The sequence below is a fragment of the Salmo trutta genome, chromosome 1, assembly GCF_901001165.1.
Source record: "Salmo trutta chromosome 1, fSalTru1.1, whole genome shotgun sequence".
Classification (NCBI taxonomy): Eukaryota; Metazoa; Chordata; class Actinopteri; order Salmoniformes; family Salmonidae; genus Salmo; species Salmo trutta.
The window spans coordinates 37,204,415-37,219,737 of NC_042957.1; the positions used below are offsets into that span (position 1 = coordinate 37,204,415).

The 15,323-nt window shown below is 43.8% G+C and overlaps 1 protein-coding gene and 1 long non-coding RNA gene across 12 annotated transcripts in view; both read left to right on the plus strand.

The window, feature by feature from the left end:
• LOC115195396 (MAP/microtubule affinity-regulating kinase 3) overlaps nucleotides 1–15,323 on the plus strand; it is a 110,987-nt gene that overhangs the window by 20,825 nt on the left and 74,839 nt on the right. The gene's annotated exons all lie outside the window — the stretch shown is intronic.
• On the plus strand, nucleotides 12,105–14,886 carry LOC115195449 (uncharacterized). Of its 2 annotated transcripts, XR_003878697.1 has the most exons (3): nucleotides 12,105–13,330; nucleotides 13,823–14,136; nucleotides 14,277–14,886. It is a non-coding gene; the product is annotated as an uncharacterized LOC115195449 (long non-coding RNA). The 2 variants fall into 2 exon arrangements; XR_003878696.1 differs by having other exon boundaries at nucleotides 12,410–14,136.

Genomic DNA, 15,323 nt, shown 5'->3' on the forward strand with positions numbered 1-15,323 from the left:
TGTCCTGTCGCCTTTCCTTGCAGCTATACAGATCAGACTGTCACATTGAGGCCAGTGTCAGACTGATGATGTTCATCCACCCCACCAACCTCTATAATTAGCCAGCACAGGCTATCGATTCAGTTAGTTTTCCATTCATTGGCCAATTGACAGCCCGTGGCTCAGACTGTGGGTATACGGGATGGGTGGAGGGAGGAGGGGACTATGAGGGAGAGGGGGCCAGCGTCATGCTGCTCTCTCTAGTTTCTCAGTCTCCACCTGTGTGCTTGCCACTTCATCAGGAGCCCACTGCTTTCTGGGTTGGCAACCAAAGCAAACAGGCCTCTTTTTTTAAATTTGTATTTATTTATCTATTATTTTACCAGGTAAGTTGACTGAGAAAACGTTCTCATTTACAGCAACGACCTGGGGAATAGTTACAGGGGAGAGGAGAGTGATGAATGAGCCAATTGTAAACTGGGGATTATTAGGTAACCGTGATGGTTTGAGGGCCAGATTGGGAATTTAGCCAGGACACCGGGGTTAACACCCCTACTCTTACAATAAGTGCCATGGGATCTTTAATGACCTCAGAGTCAGGACACCCGTTTAATGTCCCATCCGAAAGACGGCACCCTACACAGGGCAGTGTCCCCAATCACTGCCCTGGGGCATTGGGATATTCTTTAGACCAGAGGAAAGAGTGCCTCCTACTGGCCGTCCAACACCACTTCCAGCTGCATCTGGTCTCCCATCCAGGGACTGACCAGGACCAACCCTGCTTAGCTTCAGAAGCAAGCCAGCAGTCTGAGTGATGAAGTGGTCTTAAACACAAACTGTAGCTAACAGTAGCCAGAGAGCCTCTGCCCAATACACCAATCACTGACTCGAAATGGACAAACCTCCATATGCAAAGGTAGCTGAGGGGACACCATGCTGTCCCGTTCCTTCCATGAGGATCGGAGCCGGAGTAGGCTCCGTCTATAATGCACAAGTGTCCTTCAGGGAACGGTGCCAACTAGATAACTGCGTGGAGCCGTGGCAGCTTTGCTGGCAGCCTGCAGTCAGACTGGCAATGTACCATGCTAAGCCTTACCAATCTGTTACTGCCTCCTCGGTGCACTATCAGTCTCATGTCACACCCTCCTCCACATCTCCGCTCAGGGCATCGTGACAGGGATGGTATAGGAGCCAGGGCCCTTGGAGATATGTGTTCATTGTAATGTCTTGAAAGAAACAAGTTTTGCATTTTGTCCTGCGGGAACACAATTCCCAATGGTTTTTTGAACTGGCTTTTTTTTCCCGTATGTATGTAAGCTCTGACCCTGTCTTACAAAGATAATTCGTAAAAATCCGAATAACTTCACAGATCATTGTAAAGGGTTAAATAACCTATTTTTGGCGCATGAACCGCTAGCGGGACACCTACGACAACATCCGGTGAAATTGCAGAGAGCGAAATTCAAAATACAAAAATCGTAATATTAAACATTCATGAAAATACAAGTGTCATACATCATTTAAAAGCTTAACTTCTTGTTAAACCAACCACATTGTCAGATTTCAAAAAGGTTTTACGGTGAAAGCGTACCATGCAATTCTGAGGACAGCGCCCCACACCAAAATTATTTTTCGACCAGCACAGGCGTCACAAAATCACAAATGGTGATTAAATAAATCACATACCTTTTGAAGGTCTTCCTCTGTTTGCAATCCCAAGGGTCCCAGCTATACAATGAATGGTTGTTTTGTTCGATAAAGTCCTTTATATCCAAAAAAGTCTGTTTAGTTGGCGCCAATGATCTCATTGATCCACTCTTTCAACATGCATACAAACGAATCCAAAAAGTTACCAGTTAAAGTTCATCGAAACAAGTCAAACGATGTTTCTAATTAATCCTCAGGTACTCTAATATCTAAATAAACGATAATATTTAAGACGGAGAATAGTATGTTCATGTTCATTCACTCGCCAACAAGACCACTTTTTTCTGAGAAACACCTTGTAGTTCTTCCAACTACTTGTTAATTTTTCAAAAAACAAGCCTGAAACCCTTTCTAAAGACTTTTGACATCTAGTGGAAGCCATAGGAACTGCAATCTGGGTCCTATCTATTTGTATTTCCAATACGCAAGCACTGAAATGGCCTGTGACCTTCTCGGGTTTTCGCCTGCCATATCAGTTCTGTTGTACTCGCAGAATTGTTTTTTAAACAGTTTTAGAAAATTCAGTGTTTTCTATCCAATGCTACCAAGTATATGCATATCCTAGCTTCTGGGCCTGAGTAACAGGCAGTTTACTTTGGGCACGTCAGTCATCCGAAATTTCAGACAAAAACCAGTATGCTAATGAAGTTAAACACTGTTTCCCATACTTGTTCAATGAACCAGAAATAATTAATGAATATGCACCTGTGGAACGGTCGTTAAGACACTAACAGCATTAGACGGTAGGCAATTAAGGTCACAGTTATGAAAACTTAGGACACTAAAGAGGCCTTTCTACTGACTCTGAAAAACACCAAAAGAAATAGGCCCAGGGTCCCTGCTCATCTGCGTGAACGTGCCTTAGGCATGCTGCAAGGAGACATGAGGACTGCAGATGTGGCCAGCGCAATAAATTGCAATGTCCGTACTGTGAGACGCCTAAGACAGCGCTACAGGGAGACAGGACGGACAGCTGATCATCCTCACAGTGGCAGACCAAGTGTAACAACACCTGCACAGGATCGGTACATCCGAACATCACACCTGCGGGACAGGTACAGGATGGCAACAACAACTGCCCGAGTTACACCAGGAACGCACGATCTCCCCATCAGTGCTCAGACTTTCCGCAATAGGCTGAGAGAGGCTGGACTGAGGGCTTGTAGGCCTGTTGTAAGGCAGTTCTTCACCAGACAGCACTGGCAACAACGTCACCTATGGGCACAAACCCACCATCGCTGGACCAGACAGGACTGGCAAAAAGTGCTCTTCACTGACGAGTTGCGGTTTTGTCTCACCAGGGGTGATGGTCAGATTCGTGTTTATCGTCGAAGGAATGAGCGTTACACCGAGGCCTGTACACTGGAGCGGGATCGATTTGGAGGTAGAGGGTCCGTCATGTTCTGGGGCGGTGTGTCACAGCATCATCGGACTGAGCTTGTTGTCATTGCAGGCAATCTCAATGCTGTGCGTTACAGGGAATCTCAATGCTGTGCGTTACAGCCATACTGCTCGTTCTGTGCGTGAATTCCTGCAAGACAGGAATGCCAGTGTTCTGCCATGGCCAGCGAAGAGCCCGGATCTCCCCCCCCCCCCCCCCCCCCCCCAGAAATGTACAGGAACTTGCAGGTGCCTTGGTGGAAGAGTGGGTTAACATCTCACAGCAAGACCTGGCTAATCTGGTGCAGTCCATGAGGAGGAGATCCACTGCAGTACTTAATGCAGTTGGTGGCCACACCAGATACTGACTGTTACTTTTGATTTGTTCAGGGACACATTATTCCATTTCTGTTAGTCACATGTCTGTGGAACTTGTTCAGTTTGTCTGTTGAATCTTATGTTCACACAAATATTTACACATGTTAAGTTTAATGAAAATAAATGCAGTTGACAGTGAGAGGACTTTTTTTGTTGTTGCTGAGTTTATGTATGTATGCATGTATACAGATAAAATATTGATTCTCTGGGTTTTAAGGCACTTTGATAGGAACCCATACATGTCCAAAGTTTATTTGTAAGGAGAACAACAACAATGAAGGCAATGCGAACGCCAGCCCAATAATGTGCCAGTTCGTGTAAGACTGCGCATTTCCAAATAATCTCTGACCTCTCGCCTGCGACATGAAAAATGCAAACCGTGCCGCAGTCATAGAATCTGCAGGTCCTGAGGGCATCCCACGGGAATGCAACCCTCTAGTGTGCATTTTCACACAATGGAATCAGTTGGATTTCAGTCGACACAAATCTTTGCCACTTTCACAAGCTTAACACACTTCCTAAAATCTCGTCGTTTGCAGGTGACAGGCATTGTCTCCTCCCCGGGAGCTGTGAGCAATTTGGCTCGTGCAAAGGCTTGGGTGGAATCTTTGCTGCTGCCCTCACCCACCTGGACAAAAGGAATACCCATGTAAGAATGCTGTTCATTGACTACGGCTCAGCATTCAACACCATAGTCCCCTTCAAGTTCAAGAGTCTGAACACCTCCCTCTGCAACTGGATCCGGTACTTCCTGACAGGCCGCCCCCAGGCGGTAAGGGTAGGCAACAACACATCCGCCAAGGGGGCCCCTCAGCCCCCTCCTGTTCCCCGTTCACCGACGACTGTGTGGCCGTGCATGACTTCATTAAGTTTGCTGACGACACAATGGTGGTAGGACTGATCACCGATGATGATAAGGTCAGACCTGGCAGTGTGGTGCCAGGACAACAACCTCTCGCTCAGTGTCAGTAAAATAAAGGAGCTGATCATGATATTTTGGGGGGGGGGTGGGGGTCACTTCAGAATGCAAAACAGGAATGCTCTCGTAGGATTTTGGCATGAGTTCTCCAGTGACTGCAAGTCACAAATAGACCGCCATTGCCCTCTGTTCTATTTGCTTGCTGACATGGTCTCGTCAGGATGCCACCTCGCTTGCCACACTTTCGCTGCCGCTTCCTCTTTCGAGTCCCGGTGATTAGGGCCTGGTCCCAAGAAAGCAGAAAGTCCAGAGCTGCCGCCTCGTTGAAGTTAACATTTTCATCCAAATCGAGGATACCGATCGCTGTTCTGATGTCCAGAAGCTGTTTTCGGTCTTAGGAAATGATTGCGGAGACATTATGTACAAAAAAAGTTAAGATCAGCATAAAAAAACCCACAAAATAACAGAATTGGTCAGGAGCCCCCAAAACGGTGACTATCCACTGCAGCGCTATCCTAGATTAAAATACACTGACAAACCCAGACAACTCAGGACCTTAATTCAGACAATGAGCACCTTAGTTTGTACAGCAAAAAAATGTCATCCCTCCATCCTTACCTCCCCTCTTGCGCTCCTCAGCTTTTCAGACTCGTTCGCTGTAGCTATTTTTATTTGCGTTTGGTGTGACCTCTTATGTAATTGGTGGGAGGAGAACCCCGCTGCCGAGTCAGTCGATATTCCTGCTTTTAGAAGGGAAGTGGTTTTATTAAGACATGGGTCGGGGCGCCGGGGATATGGAAGTATACTCGTGAAACCCCTCAAACACCATAAGGAATCTGCTAGAGGTGTGGTGAAGTCACATTTACCTGGGCGTTATGAGCTATGTTAATCAGCCATAGGATGTGGGGGTGGAAGGAGGGGATTAGAAGGATATTGGGCAGAGATGTTGGGCAGAAGAATAGTTTTCCAGGTTTGGTAGATAACATCAGTAGCGTAGTTGTCTTGTCTGCTTTTATCTCTAAGTTAGTGTTACATAGACAGTTTATTTTCTAGTCAGCTTCTGTGTCAGCTCCTATCAATATGGTGGTTTCACATTCAAAATGTTTTCTCACTGGATTGAAATGAGTGTTTCCACAATCTCTATTATTCTACTAATATGAGGCCATATTCAATCCAACCTGGCAACAGTGAATGTCTGGGGAAAGACAAAACAATAGTCTGCCTGTGCTGCAATAATGCATGTTTCAATTTACATAATTAGCAAGAGAATGACGTGTGAAACAAAAAGTTACCCAATTGGGTGTTCATTCACCTTCCTCACAGTACGGGAAGAAAATGTTTTTGTCCAATCGATGAAACAGCGCTTTTGATTGAATAACACCCTTTAGTGAATCCCAACTCCTGAACATATGGCAATTACCCTATTGCGGAAGCAGAGGGGATGAGCAGGTAGGTGTAACCCACAAATCGGTGAGAACAGTTTTGGGAGGGACTGTGGGGCTGCAGTTAGCGATGCCTCATGAATGCTTGCACCGGAGCGATCAGGGTTGTCTGGCGGCCCCTATGTGGTCCAGTCCCATTTACTTTTGGCAGGCAGTGACCTCATTGGTGTTGACATCAGCCAGTAGCAGAAAGGGACTGTTGCTGTTATGTCTGTGCTGCTCCATTTGTTTACTCATCTGTGGAGCTATAGTGTCTGGACTCGACATTGCATTTTCATAAGGTCTGAGCGAGCTGTCTCGCTTTTGCACATTGCACTCTTTTGGGGGGTGGGGGGTCACTTTAGAATCAAAATGCTTTCATAGGATTTTAGGATGAGGAGCCAGCTAAATTAATGATATGCCTCTGGTACCATTTTAAAGAAATGAGCTTCTACAGTGAAATGTGTAGCATCCCTCACACTTTATCTTTGAGATCCATCATCCAAGGGCTTTACAAAGCCTCACACAATAAATCTTTGCATCTCCACCATTACTCAATTTCCTCCTAGTGTTTCTTGCTGATATGTCTTCTGCAGACTGAGTCACCAGGTGTTCTGTATCACGGTGTGGGTTGCAGACAGTTTTCCTATCGGGTTGGAAAATTCCACCAGGGCATGTGCTAGAGGAGAAGAGATGATTTTGGGGCACTCCAAATGTGACTTTCTCCAGCCACAAAATGTACCAATTTTATTAGCTTTGCAAGAATGTAAAGGAAATAACTAGGCCTAACTAGGGGTAGTTCAGGCCCGTAAGTCGTTCCTCTTGGCCTCTCTCCGGCACTCCAGAGGCACGCTGCCATCAGATGTTACTGGAACATTTCCTTTCCTGTTTTTCTTTCTCTAGGAGAGTGACATTTTGTTTTTGCCTTGCAATATAAAAAAAAAATTATTCTCCTTTCCACTTCATAGTGCAGCGTTAGATATCGAACCCCGGGCCTTTTTAAACCATCTCGTGCTACCTTTCGAACTGTTTATGCAACTCATTACGCAGCAATGTAATGGGAGTGTTTTTGTTTTATGTTTCGGTCAGCTCGACTGAGACGTTGTCGCACTGCACATATTTTCTTTCCTAATAATTTCTATCAGGCATTTGACCTCGGAAGTGCTCATGTCCGGGTTGTATTTGAGGGGTCAATCCAGGCGACAGTCAGAGGCTGGGGGGCTGTGGCTGGGTTCAATCCCTCCTGCAACCTGTCCCTCCATGACCTCAGGCAAACAGGCAGCCTTACCCAGGCAACACTCACTCCCACGCCACCGAGCCAGCCTGCTTCCTTCCTCTCAGGCCCTGTTTGTGAAGTGATATGTCACCCGGCGTTGTGGGTGTTTTATCATCCATAACCCAGGATGGCCTCAAACAAGTAATTTCAGCAAGAGTGGGGGTTGGGTGACTATAACCCCCTCACTGAAATGAATTCCTGCTAGGGTTCGTATGAGCAATGGAGTGCAACAATACCCAGAGCTACAGACAATAATTTGTTTTCTTCTCTTTATTACATTGTCCCTTGCCTTGAATGGGTAAACCTTGTCTTTAGGGCCGCCTCCCTGTTATGCAGAGATATTTGTGCTGGACGGTACAATAGGTGTCCAGTTCATATTTCCGTAGGATCTTGTTATTTCCCCTCGAAACTAGGTCACTTCAAACGAGTGGGGTGAAACTAGAAAACACCAACGTCTCGACCAACAGACTCCCAATGCAGACCAAAATAAAGCTGGACCAAATAAACTAGGAAAATGGGTGTAGCTGGACTTTAACACAATATTGATCCATCTTATTGTATGTATGGAACTGGTAAGATACTGTGGTGGCACATGAATGTTCTCCCCCAATTAAGGCTCCTGTGTGTTTTTTAACACGATTTAGACAGACCGGGATTTAACACTGGTCTCAAAGAGTGGTATGTGCTTATAGACCTGGGAGCGTCCACTGGACCAGAGACTCTGCACTTATGTGTGTTCAGTAGTCTTTTTGGGGACTGTTTATTTCCTGCAGTGCATCATGGGTGAAGCAAATTGGGTCACGGCATGTCTCGTTTTTGCTCCTCCGCATCTCTTTTCCCATTCGCCTGGTTCAGCATACGCTGGCCCTGTTGGAGTACTTTTAACATATGCTGAACAAAAATATAGAACTGCAAAATGTAAAGTGTTGGTCCCATATTTCATGAGCTGAAATAAAAGATCACAGAAAATGTCCATACGCACAAGAAGCTTATTTCTCTCAAATTTGTGTGCACATATTTGTTTACATCCCTGTTAGTGAGCATTTCTCCTTTGCCAAGGTAATCCATCCACCTGACAGGTGTGGCATATCAATAAGCATATTACGAAGGTGATTTAAGCAGCATGATCATTACACAGGTGCACCTTGTGCTGGAGACAATAAAAGGTCACTTTAAAATGTGCAGTTTTTTTGTCAAATAACACAATACCACAGATGTCTCAAGTTTTGAGGGAGTGTTCAATTGGCATGCTGACTACAGGAATGTCCATCAGAACATTGAATGTTCATTTCTCTACCAACATTGTTTTAGAGAATTTGACAGTACATCCAACCATCCCCCCCAACCGCAGACCATGTGTAAACATGCCAGCCCAGGACCTCCACATCTGGCTTCTTCACCTGCGGGATGGTCTGAGACTAGCCACCCAGACAGCTGGTGAAACTGTGGGTTTGTACAACAACAAAAAATGTCTGCACAAACTGTAAGAAACCGTCTCCGGGAAGCTCATCTGCGTGCTCATCGTCCTCACCATGGTCTTGACCTGACTGCAGCTTGGCGTCGTAACCGAATTCAATGGGCAAATGCTCATCTTTGATGGCCACTTGCATGCTTGGAGAATGGGCTCTACAAGGATGAATCACGGTTTCAACTGTACTGGGCAGATTGCAGACAGTGTATGGCGTCGTGTGGGTGAGCAGTTTGATGTCAACATTATGAAAAGCCCCATGGTGGGGTTATGGTATGGCCAGGCATAAGCTACGAACAATGAACACAATTGCATTTTATCGATGGATATTTTAATTTACAGAGGTACCGTGAAGAGTTATTGAAGCCCATTGTCGTGCCATTCATCCGCCGCCATCTACCTATGTTTCAGCATGATAATGCACGGCTCGACGTCGAAAGGATCTGTACACAATTCCTGGCAGCTAAAAAAAGGACCAGTTCTTCCATGGCCTGCATTCTCACCAGACATGTTACCCATTGAGCATGTTTGGAATGCTCTGGATCGACGTGTATGACACCGTGTTCCAGTTCCCGCCAATATCAGAAACTTTGCACAGCCAGTGAAGAGGAGTGGGACAACGTTCCACAGGACACAACAGCTTGATCAACTCTATGCAAAGAGGAGATGTGTCCCGCTGCATGAGGCAAATGGTGGTCACACCTAGGGTTGGAAACTTTCTGGTAAATTTCCGGAATGAAGTTAAGCCTGGGAATTTTGCTTAAATTCATAAAAAAAGTTAGCTTATAACAGAACCTTTTTTTTGTGTGATACACAACGCAATTCTAGGTCTTGTGGCATATTTTGGTTAAATTATCCCCAATTCAATGGAATTGCAACCCTCTGCATGCACAGTGCATTCTTCCATCACATGTGCAGATGATTCTCAAGATCTTGCACACTAATGAGATGCTGTTTAGCCCACATTACTACACTGTCTGAGCAAAGGACTACATGCTTTCTGGTAAGTTTTGAATACAATACTGGGTGGGGTGAATATATTTTATGACACCACATTTTTGTTAACTAGTAAATAGTAGCCTACAGCAAAGTTTTTGTTTTAAATCATTTCTAACTTGTTAACAATTTCTGCTAGTTAGGTTTTGTTACCATGTGGGTTTTAGCTTGCTTGAGCCTGCTAACCTGTTTCCATACATGTCTCATTTTAAAACAGTTCTCTTACAAAGGAGCTGTTTAATCTAACTGCTTAAATATTTATCAGAACATGGAATTGTGTGTATGTGTATGTATATATATATATTTATTTATTTATTTATTTTTCTAATTTTACAGGAAAATGCCACAGGCACTATCTGATGTGGAGACATTTCACTGCAGCTAATGTTGAAGGAAAAGCTGTGTACATTTGCAAATACTGTGGCAAATCATATGTGAAGAATGCTACAAAGATGCAGAATCATCTGTCCAAGTGCATAAAATTCCCTCAGTGCTCACAACAAGCAACCTCTGACAAAAGTCCATCTACTTCAATTCGAGGTGAAAATGATGAATCGGACACCTTATCAATAGCAACAGCTCATAGTCCTGGAATCAGAAGTTTATTTGACTCAATGGAGGTTCACCTCTGATGCTCACAGGCAATGTGGATTGGAAGAGATTTCTGAATGTTCTTCACCCAGCATACACCCCTTCAAACAGACATGCTTTATCTACTCATTTTCTGGATACAGAGTTCAAGTGAAGGTCAAGCAAATCATAGAGAAAGCAGACTGTATTGCAATCATCTCTGATGGGTGGTCGACTGTTCGTGGGCAAGGAATAATTAACTACATCATCTCCACCCCTCAACCAGTATTCTACAAGAGCACAGACACAAGGGACAACAGACACACCAGTCTGTACATTGCAGATGAGCTGAAGGCAGTCATCAATGACCTTGGACCACAGAAGGTATTTGCACTGGTGACAGATAATGCTGCGAACATGAAGGCTGCTTGGTCTAAAGTGAAGGAGTCCTACCCTCACATCACACCCATTGGCTGTGCTGCTCATGCATTAAATCTGCTCCTCAAGGATATCACGGCACCTAAAACATTAGATACACTCTACAAGAGAGCCAAGAAAATGGTTAGGTATGTGAAGGGTCATCAAGTTATAGCAATCTACCTCGCAAAGTGAGAAGAATAAGAGCACCATATTGAAGCTGCCCAGCAACACTCGTTGGGGTGGTGTTGTCATGTTTGACAGTCTCCTGGAGGGGAAGGAGTCTCTCCAAGAAATGGCCATATCCCAGTCTGCCAATATGGAAAGCCCCATCAAGAGAATCCTCCTGGATGATGTATTTTGGGAGAGAGTTGTAAGCAGCCTGAAACTCCTGAAACCTATAGCAGTAGCCATTGCACGGATTGAGGGAGACAGTGCCATCCTGTCTGATGTTCAGAACCTGCTTGCAGATTTAAGAGAAGAAATCCATACTGCCCTGCCCACTTCACTGTTGCTCCAAGCAGAGGAAACTGCAGTTCTGAAATACATCAAAAAGCGTGAAGACTTCTGCCTGAAGCCTATACATGCTGCAGCATACATGTTGGACCCCAAGTATGCTGGCAAGAGCATCCTGTCTGGTGCAGAGATCAACAAGGCCTATGGTGTCATCACCACCGTGTCTCGCCACCTTGGCCTGGATGTGGGCAACGTTCTTGGCAGTCTGGCAAAGTACACTTCCAAGCAAGGGCTTTGGGATGGAGATGCAATATGGCAATCGTGCCAACATATCTCATCAGCCACCTGGTGGAAGGGACTTTGTGCATCTGAGGCTCTTTCCCCTGTTGCCTCCATCTTCCAAATCTCACCAACATCAGCCGGCTCAGAGCGCAACTGGTCCTTGTTTGGGAACACACACACACACACACACACACACACACACACACACACACACACACACACACACACACACACACACACACACCAAAGCACGCAACAGGCTGACCAATACATGGGTTGAAAAATTGGTTGCCATCCGGGCAGTTTGAGGCTTTTTGAGCCTGACAGCGAGCCATCCTTAACAAGGTTGGAAAGTGACAGTGGAGATGAGGCCTGATGTTCAAGAGGTGGACATTGAGAAGGTCCAGGGAGAAGACATGGAAGCCTGAAAGGAAGAAAACCAAAGCTTTAGTTTCTAGACTATCATTTTACAGATGTATGTTGAAAACGTTTTTGGGAGATGCGATGGATCATTGGGGATCATTCAATATTCCCTTTTGTTGTTCAGTGAAATCATCCCAAGTGAAGAGTTAATTCATTGAATTAAAGTTCAATTCGTAACAATTTTTAAAATTTCTATTAGAAGGATTTAACCATTTGCAATTGTCTGCTTATGATAAGGTAAATGGTTTGTTTCTGTCTCCATATGATATGGTAAATGCAAAGCTGTAATCAAGGCAAAGGGTGACTACTTTGAATAATTTGTTTAAAATGTTGATTACTACACGATTCCATATGTGTTATTTCATAGTTTTTATGTCTTCGCTATTATTTTACAATGTAAAAATAAAGAAAAACCCTTGAATGAGTAGGTGTACAAACTTTCGACTTGTACTGTATATGGATGACTTATAAAACCAGGCACAGATAACAGCTAGGCTATTGACCTAATTAAGTTGGTTTCCACTATCCTCAATTTTCTTTAGGCTAAATCAAGGACAATTAGGCTAAATCAAGGGCTTTTTCCTCGCCTCTGCTGCCTCGCCGCGTTGTTCTCAATCCCAATATGCCTGTTAACTTTTCTATTATACACATGGCAACATAGGGGAAGGCGCTAATTCTACGGTGCACTGAAGATTGTTTCAGAACTGCGGACAGAGACCTTATCCAACACGGGAGGAAGTGCATTTGTTATAAAATAATATTAGATTTATTAGTGTTGCGCCATTAGTTTTGCACAATATAACCATATACAATTTCAGCATCACGTCTTAGAGTGATGGACTGTGCCATCCCTGTGGCCTCCGCAATGGATTAGACCAATGAGACAGCGTGAATCAGACAAGTGTCTTGTGCACCATTTAATTTTTTAAATAATAATTGCGACTGCTCGACTACAGAAATCTCGGTCGACCAACAGCCTATCAACCAAACAAACGACCATTCTACTAAATGGGGTCATCCCTAGTACTGATCAACAACATTTGCATAGAAGTATCTTATTTTATAAAAATGCGCGCTGTCTCTTTAACAAGTAATGACGTAATTCAGGAGGGTCGAGGGAGCGGCTGTCAGAGCCCTATTTACACACAGTCAGTTCGCTGAGACAATAGATCATCTTTGGGAGAGACCGATTTTTAAGTAAATTAATAAAGTTTTGGTGGCAATTAGCATATTTTACATCATGGTTTGCCAAATGATTAGGGTAGTGAATTGATGTTAGCTTCTGCTGTAAGCTAGCAAGAAAAGTTAGCCTACAAAGCTGGAAGTAACCGTCATCTTCTTGCATTGTGAAGTGTTTTGTATGTTTTGTGAACCGTTTCTACCTGCGGTGTTTCATTGTTCAAGTGTGCAAACTTCTCTGCAGAATGAGTGGTTAGCTAACACGATGCAGCCGAGAGTGGAGCTGGTACTGTGTGCTCGCGCTGTAAGGGGGACATCGGCTGCACTGATACAGACTTGATCCGTGAGACACATTTGACATAAGAACTGAAAGTAACAAATTCAACTACCGAACCATTTTTCATGTTCAAGTAACGAAATGGCATATGAACACGTATTAAGCCATGATACATTTTTAAAGGGATACTTCGGTATTTGGGGTAATTTCCTACTTACCCAGAGTCAGACAAACTTATGGATATCATTTTTATGTCTCTGCTTATAGTTTGAAGGAAGTTGAAGGTAGCATATTGTTAGCTTAGCGCAATTGCTGGAAGTCTACTAGCCAGCTCCTCTCAAAACCAGGGAAATAGCCCTCCTAACTACTCCAAAGCTGGGTGGTTGGTCATTCATAGTCTTACAAAGCTATACATAGTAATCAATATTTTATATATTCAGTAATTTTACTGATAATCCTAAGAAATTAGATTCTATTAATTTCCTAATTTATGGACAGCTTTGGGTTTTGCCTGTACTCTCTTGTAAGACTTGGTGTGGATTTGTTAACAAAAGGCAGTCAGCTGTTGCGTGCTCTAGTAGCTAAAGTAGCAATCTTTCTTGCTTATTGGCAAATAATAATAACATTTGATAAGGTTTTTTATTCAGAGCCATATTTATTCAAGACAGAATTTACTGAGGAGGAACTTGTGCAGTTTCAGAGCACGGAGAGAGGCTGAGTCAGCATAGCCGGTAGACCAGGAGCAGTGGCGAGAACCAGGTCTAAGGGACTGGTGGTGCAACTGCGGAGCATGTCAACCCATGGCAACTGCCGATTGTTACTGTCATCGATTTGGGGAGCTTGATATCTACGTTGAAGAAAGCATCCCACCCAGAGACTGTCTAACAAACCCAAGGACTTTTCTGCGCTCATCTACCCTGGAGTTATAGAGACATTCTTCCATGTTTCAAAAGTAAACTAGAAGAAGCAGCCCATACCTGCAGGACCGACTACACAGCTGTCTATCAAGTAAGTTACATGATTATTGCTTGGCCCAGCACACAGTAACAAAATGTAAAGAAGGTAATCTATTGACTTTTGTTGAATCCAATTGTTTCTTGTTATAAAATTATTTGTATCTAGGTACTCACGAATAACAATTTGTTCAGTCAATACAGGCTGGTTGCGTATCGACTGGTGTTGGAGTGGGCACTGAAGGGAGAAATACTGGGATGAGGGAACAGAAGAGTCTTGCCTTCATGTGTTGTTTGTGCCATTCGCCACAAAAATCCCTTACCGACTGGAGTCTATATGGGATTCAAGGAGGCAAAGGATGTAATGGACCTGTTGTAATTACTCTGAGGATTCGGCTTCACAGACAGACCTTGTCTAACCAATTTTGTCATCACTCTAATAATTGCTGTTTAAACCAGTACAACCCATTTTGTTAATGTTGCGAAATCACTGTAAAATATGCCATTTGAAACAGTACCATCTTTTTTTGTAACTATCTACTATAAATGATTCATTACAGTTTGCCACATGAGATAGTGTTGTGTATGAAATATAGCGGTCAGATAAATGTATCAGTAACATTTGAATACTAAAGGTAAATTGGTAAAAGCCAACAAAACATAGTCTAGACCTATGTAATGACATGATTAATGAACCGGCAAAGACAATTATAAAAATGTTTACAACACAATACTGATAGTATAGACAAGGCATTCACACAATGGATTTTGTAAAAAATAAAAAATGCTACAGATTGATAATGACCAGAGGCTAACAAATGATGTTACATTTGTGTGTTTGTATTAGGTAGTATGCAAGGAGGACCATGTCCATGGATACTGGGGGAGTTGGTGGTGTCAAAATAGCCCCCAAGTGTCCTTGAATCTGTGTGCGTGCTGCAATGACGACCACCTTGCTGGGTTTTAGGAAGGGGTTATGTTGGCAGTCAGCCGATTGCCTCTTCCACAGGATTTGGGCTCCCGGTATTTGTCTCCATCAGGTCATTCCTGAATCTTTGAGTGGTGGGCTGATATTGACTGTGCATTACAGTAGCTGATGTTTTTGCACTACGGTAGTGTTTGATGTTGATGGCTGTATATCGGGCAGTGTACACTGGGTGTGTGAGTATTTGTGTGAATAGGATTGGGTGATATCCAGATTTCCATACCTTCATGCCATGCCTGTGCCATCCAGGGATATAT